Raw genomic sequence first — 8,091 nt, forward strand, 5'->3', positions numbered from 1 at the left:
AAAAATTCTAATTTACTCACTATATGATGCTCCTATTTTCTTCAATAATCTTTTTATTTTGGTTAACTTTTATTATATTCACTTGTATTTACAGAATTTACATTAACTACAAATGCTCGAGGTCTGTCAAAATAATGTTTTTGTATTTCTCAAAAACCTTTACTACTGTTTTATTTACATATTTTTTCCGCATTATTACTTACCGGGTTCTGATCCATTTACTTATACAAGCTAGATATGAGAGTGGTACATCTACCTTGTATTTAATTATTCGCTCGTTGAAGTGCGGCAATACATTCAATCCGTGGGCAATTAGGAGTCAGTTCATAATTCTCTTCAGAATATTATATATTCAAGGTAATATATTCTATATTCAGTTTTCGACATCCGTGATTAGCACATTGTATTTGACATTAGGATACAACAGACGTATACATAATGTTTATATATCAGGGAAAAAATCCCGCTACAAATGCCCACGCACATTTTTAAACATACTTTTGCATTTTTCATATGTTACTAAATTTAATTATTGTCCTTTATCACACCTAACAATTACAATCAGAAGCATTATACACTATAGTATGCACTTTACGGTTAAAATATATTTTAAGTTGGAATACTATGTATCAACATTATCATTCATGTTATATAATGTTCTCTCATTATCTCATAATAATGCACTCTCTCTATTCTCTCTCTCTGTGCTTCAATCAAACTCATATGTACGTATCACAAGCAGCGAGAGTCTTTGTAAGATTATGTTCCCAGCAAATCTATGTAAATCTGGAAAAAATCTTAATTTACATAAATATGTCCTAGTATTGGTTCTTCTTTGCATTTTTCGCATGTTATGGTATTTAATTATTGTTTTTTGGCATTTTTTTTCGCATGAACTCCTCTACAGAATCAGCACATACTTTGCATTTGGCCATTTTATTGATTTTATTGTTTTCATATTTATTGTATTTGCAGCCTTCATGACAGATATCTACATAATCATCAACTGCTTAGATTGCTCTTTACGTAACATACCAACACCATCATCTTTTATAACATCTTTTATATCTAATATAATTAGTGGAATCAACTTTCATCTCGAAGTAAAATACGCATCATACTCGAATTATCAGAACTCACAATCTACTATACAATATATTAATAAAATACTGATTAACAACACAGTAATTTACACTTTCGTTTTTAACTTTTTGTTTCCTGACTTTTCGCAAAAGAACTACGGGTTCACCACCACACATCATAGTAAATTTAATCATAATTATGTTTCAGTTACCTTCGGATAATTACAATGATTCTGGAATTAGCATTAATATGAATATAATTCGAGATCTGGAGAATTTAAACAACTATAACTGGGACTCATATAGTCTAAAAATCATACACCAGAATATTAGAAGCATATCAAATCTCGATGAATTTACAATTTTTCTTGATCTATTTAATTCATCTTTCGATGTTATAATATTAACCGAATGCTGGTTAAATAAATACTACACCGTAAAATCAATCCACAATTACTCTGAATATCACACCACAACCAACCTTAACAAATCTAGTGGAATTGTTATCTACATCAAGGACGGAATTAAAGCTCATGTAGAGGAAATTACATTAGCACAATCAAACTGTATGAAAATAGTATTGAATAATAAAATATGCATATTTGCCATTTACAGATCTCCTTCGTTCATCAATATTGACCCCTTCCTTTTTTCATTGCAAGCAAATTTAAACAATGCGAAAAAATTTGAACAGCAAATTATAATGGGAGATTTAAACATTAACACTATCCCTGACTACCACCGTCAATCAATCGATTATCTATGTCTACTCGCGGAAAATGGTTTCACACAGACTATTAACAGCTTTACTCGTGAACAGGGCTCGAGTAAATCCTGTCTTGATCACATCAATGTAAAAAATATTAACTTTATTGACACTTTTGTTATACACTCAACTATTTCAGACCACTATACAACATCTCTTTGTCTTAAAAACAAGCCTCCCACTTCTTCGAAAATTAAATACGTTGCTAAAACTAATTTCAACAATTTAATTGAGGACTTGAGCGCAGAAAACTGGCTAAATGTTCTAGATAAATCAGATACTGACTTAGCAATGAAAGAATTTATTATCAAACTACACGAGTATATATCAAAACACACAAGTAATATAACCGTATCTAATAAACAAATTAAATTCACACCATGGATCACCCCTGGGCTAGTTAATTCGATTCACAGAAGAAATCATCTTCACGAAAAGGCAAAAACATATCCTGAGAATTTGGTATTACAATGTTATTATAAAAAGTACAGGAATTTGTGTAAGAAATTAATTACATCGGCGAAAGAAAATTATTATAAAAAACTCATTTACGAAAACAACTGCAATCCAAAACGTTTTTGGGATACCTTTCACAACATAACCAAATCCAAAATCAATAAATCTTCTGAAATAAAATCGCTATACATTAACACATCAAACTCTGAAGTCCCCAAAGATATGGCAAACTTTGCAAACAGTTACTTTTCATCTGTGGGTGACACACTTGCCAAAAAAATTCTCGATAAGTGTAAGAAATCAGAAACCGCTCTCGCCAATTTAACTATCCCTAGGATCGGTCACAATATAGACTCAATCACAACTTCAACTAACGAAGTCATGAAGATAATTGACGACCTTAAGTCATCAAAAGCATGTGGTCCCGATAAGATTTCATCAAATCTTCTAAAAATAATTAAAGTATACATAGCCATACCGATTGCGTTCATTGCGAATCTAAGCTTTAAATCAGGGAAATTCCCTAACCATTTAAAGCAGTCAATCGTCATTTTACTGCATAAAAGTGGGGACAAATCACTGATACATAATTACCGGCCTGTTTCCTTGCTCAACTCTGTCTCTAAAATTATGGAGAAAATTGTAAAGAACCGTCTCATCCATTATCTCGAAAATAACAACATCCTTTCTAGTAGACAATTCGGCTTTCGCAAAGGTTTAAGCACTGAAAACGCCATCGCTAATTTGACAAAAATCATCTCTAATACTCTAGATAAAGGTAGTAAATGCATTGCACTTTTTTTAGATCTAGCTAAAGCGTTCGACACTATCTCGCACAAAATTCTGCTGAATAAACTACAGCGAATTGGGATACAGGGTCAAATTTTCAAGTGGTTGGTTAGTTACCTAGAAAACAGGAGCCAAAGAGTGGATATTAACGGTACTCTAAGTGATCCAGCCAATATTAAATATGGCGTACCGCAAGGAAGTACACTAGGTCCCATATTGTTTAATGTTTATATAAATGACTTATGTAATACTTCATTTGCAGACCACATTATTACATTTGCTGACGATACAGTACTTTTATTCGAAGGCAAAACCTGGAATGAGTCTTGCAGTACAGCTGAATTTGGCATAAACAAAGTTAAACAGTGGCTAGATAGTAATCTCCTCACTCTAAACTCGGATAAAACGAAATTCATCTGCTTCAGTTCAACACAAGCGGGTCAACCACAAGAAATTATTAACATTAGAATACACCATTGTTACGACATTATTACATGTAAATGCAATACCTTAGAATGTGTGGACAATGTAAGATACCTAGGAATTATCATTGATAAATTTCTGAGATGGGACAAACACATAGCCTTTACTTCCACAAAGGTCAGGAAACTTACACATCTGTTTATAGCAATAAGAAATATTCTATGTCTAAATGATTTGAAACGAATTTACTTTGCAATGTGCAATTCCATATTAGACTATGCTTCCTTAGGTTGGGGAGGTTGTGCTAAAACCATACTCGATCCCTTAGCTAAATCCCATAAATCGCTTATAAGAGTCATACTGAAAAAACCTTTCAGGTACCCCAGCGATTCATTGTTCGCAGAGTTTCGTGTTCTTGATGTAAGATAATTATACATGAGGAAAATCATATTACATACTCATAAACAGAGGCACTACTTAGCTTCCGTAAACCACTGTCATAATACAAGACATGCAAAAAAACCCAACAGTTCCGCCCACCACTTCCTCATCTTTAGCACAGAGACAATTCTCATACTTAGGCCCTAAACTGCTCAATCTCATACCTGATGCATGGAAGGCAAAGAGTACTAATATTCTGCGTATGCAGGTAAATAATTGGCTTCTGGTCTTGGGGAGAGCTGAATGCGAGAATATGCTAAAAAACAGTAATTGAATTGTAAATTTTGTTTTTCTTTACATTCTTCTTTACATTTTAATTTATATTGGTATTATATTAGCATTACAGGAACTGTATTTTTACATAAAGAAAGTTCGAAAATTGCTCAATTCTTCGTGATATTTTTCCTTAAAGGAAAAGTTCCTTCTTTACTTTCATTTTTTATTTTTTTATTTTTTTTTCATTTCCTTGTTTTATCTATTAATATTTCTTTAGTTTATTATATCAGCTAAACAATAGTAAAAAAAAAAAAATGTCGTGGTATAACTGAAAGTATACTAGATTATGAATATACATTTGTATTAATTTACCAACAGAATTTCTTCAATTCAGTTTCATTTTCAAATTCATTTTCTTGTTTTTATCTATTAATATTTCTTTAGTTTATTATGTCAGCTAAACAATAGTAAAATATGTCGTGGTATAACTGAAAGTATTCTAGAATATGAATATACATATGTATTATTTTAACAACAGAATAGTCAACACTATAATTTACTATAATTTACATGTAAAAACATTATCATATTGGAATGTCCTAAAACGGGCAATCGCCTAGTTGGACATTTTAAGTTCATTAATTGTATTATGTAATATTTACAAACAAACAATAAATAAATAAATAAAATAAAATAAATATTGTAACTTCTGAAGTTAGCACAGAACAAACAAAAAATTCAAATTTCTATGAATTTAAAACTACGTAAAATTGTATTAACACATGTATTATTAAATAAAAAATAAAAACTAATTCGGAACTGGGCACTTTCCATTATATACTGGTTCGTGTACGAACGTTGTGTATTTAAATTAATACAATACAGTAATAAACAAACTATATTCAAAATTCTTACGTGTGATATATGTAATACCGGTATTCGAATTAGTTAGTTAGTTAGTTGCCAATTGCTATCAATTACCTCAATTAAATTTATAAATAATATCAGACAACAACTGTAAAAGCCCCCGCCAAGACATCGAACATTTACAAAAACGACAGTTTAGGGGCTATTTGCGCGGCCTACAAAATAGTACAGAATTTTTTAAAATAGGATTATTTTATTTAATAACATATTCAAATATAGTTAACTAGCTGTTGCAATCAAATATTTCATTCTTTTATTATACTTTGGCCTTTGGTCCCTCAACTCTTGACCGTAAGTAGCCTAACCTCACTACGTTACTGACATTACCAGACCATCATAGCCTTTGCCATGTTCGCTGCTTTATCATCTTCACCAATACTAGACCATAAACTTATACATATATTGTTCTTATTGCTAGTTATTTTCATCTGTTATCAAAATAACTAATTACAAAATTGAAAACCCCTTAACATTTGCGTTACGGTGGCAACTAGCAACACATATAAAAATACCGGGGGGATACTAGCAATGATAACCTTTATTTACTTTGAGATAGCAACGTGAAGATCTTAGTATTAAGGTAGAATCACACTTAGCCCGCGCCGCGCAGAGCAACGCGACGCAACGTTCTTGTTGGTGTTCACACTGGCACACTGGCACACTAGGTACGCGTCGCTTGTGACCACGTGATAAGGGGTCTCGTGGTGCGCATGCGCGTCAGTTGATTTGTGTGATATTCTATTGCTCGTGGTATTTCTTATATTTTATTACACCTTTAATGTTGCTCCAGGCTCGTTAGATTATTGAAACTCTCAAGGTTCGTTTACAGATTTATTACGATAAATGCTTACTACAACCGAGCTGTACAATAGAAGATTGGTAACGTCTGCTCGCTAGTGGGGTGATTTCTTGTCTGGCGCTGCTCCCGCCAGCGTCCGTAGTCAATGCTACCGGCTCGGAAGCGCTCGGCCACCCGAGCAGTTCCGAACCGCTTGTACAGTGTTGCTAGACAGACACTGCAATTTGATATTTACTTTTTAGGTTATGTTTATGTGATTCTCTTCTCAGCAGACGATAGCTTTTCCATGTCTTCTGAATCTGAATTTGAAGATGATTTACTACGAATATTATTATTAAATCAATATTCTCGTAAAAAGAAAAATAAAAAAGTGGGAAGAAGTATTTGGGTCCAAAACATTAATAAAAAAAGAAAAATGTTGGTAGAGTTCCATACTTTAGTAAAGGAACTAGAATCAGATGACGAACGATTCTTCATGTAGGTACTTCCGTATGAGCAAAGTGGCATTTGAAGAGCTTCACAGCATTATTGAATGTCATATGGAAACAAAATACACGTCTTCGAAAGTCAATTGATACCTGAGAAAGACTGGCAGTTTGTCTAAGGTGTGATTGTCATTCATTATATTATTGAAAGTAGTTATTTATTTATTTATCAACGCCCTAGTGGGCTATTAGATTATTACATTATACTTACAGTGTGTATGTACAAGTATGAAAAGATTGTTATATTAGTTACAGTACCTATATAACTATAATACCAGTACAACAAGTATGAAAATATTATTATATTAGTTACAGTGTTTCGGCCTTACTCATGTTTCCAAAACAGCTGTATTACGACAGAATTGCACGGAATCACGACCGGGATAGTGAACTAACTCGTGGTTCAGTTCGCGTCTTGTTCGGTAGATGAATACGTAGCATTAGATCTGGACAAGATCTAGACGACATTTTATTTATTTTTTATTTTTTTATTAGTAAAAAAAGATACACGAATTACATTACACAATATAGTACAGTTATTAATTACATAATATTATATAATATAAGTATTTGATGTACCCCCATAAATAAGCAGAGCTTGTGTGTATGGGGGGTGTTGTTATATTGGTTTATATTTCATATGATTCAGTTCAACTGTTCGGAATACTTTTTAAGGTGGCTTTTGAATTCATTTATATTTGCATTCATGTTTCTAATTTTTTCTGGTAATGAGTTAAAAAAATTAACTCCGAGATATTCATGGTTGAACTGTCCTATTGTTTTTTTACATTTAGGAGTAGAAAGTATTGACGTTTGTCTAAGATTTCTGTTATTTTTAAAGGGTGCAATTTTATTTTGAATATAGTTTTTATAAATTTGTAATGTTGCATGGTAGAAGTATAATGCACTTAATTTTCTGACCTTAAATTGTTTGAATAAAAGTTCGGCCGAATATGAATAAGGTTTTTTTTTAATATGGTTTTTATTATTAGTTTTTGTGATATTTAAATTGTTTGTGTTTGATTTTTATATGTACCGCCCCAGCCTATAATGCCGTATTGTATAATTGATTGACAGAAAGCGAAGTATGTGGTTCTAAGTAATTTTTCGTTTAAAATATCTCTTAAACATCTAAATATATATGTTAGTTTCCTTATTCTGTTGTTCAGAATATTTATATGTGGGGACCATTTTAAACGCTGGTCTATTGTTATGCCTAGGTACTTAATATCGGTCTTGCTTTCTATGTTTGTGCATAACATATTGCATTTGTGGTTTTCTGTATTTTTCACAGAGTGGATAATTATGTTTATTTCTTTAGGTGTTTCTTGTTTTTTAATGAAAAATGGTAAATAATAAGTTTTTTTAGAATTTAAAGTCAACAGGTTTTCATCAAACCATAATTTTAGTTCATTGATATCTGTATTTGCCATGTTATTTAATTCTGACCAGGTGTTAGCTTTTAGTAATAGACATACATCACTTTTTTCTGTACGACTGTAAAAAAACTGCAAAATCTTTATTCGGCTATGAGCTGAGCTCAAGCAGCTGGAGGAGGAACAACAGAGACCACACTTACAATGTTGACAGTTATGATTAAAATAAATCAATATTTTTATTCCAGATTAACATTACAAGTGTGGTCGTAGCGATAGCTACGCAGTTGTTCCTCCCTCTCCAGCTGCTTGAGCTCGGCTTCGTGCACGG

This window comes from Hesperophylax consimilis, chromosome 17 (assembly GCF_061612785.1).
Source record: "Hesperophylax consimilis isolate HC1 chromosome 17, BYU_Hcon_1.0, whole genome shotgun sequence".
Lineage (NCBI taxonomy): Eukaryota > Metazoa > Arthropoda > Insecta > Trichoptera > Limnephilidae > Hesperophylax > Hesperophylax consimilis.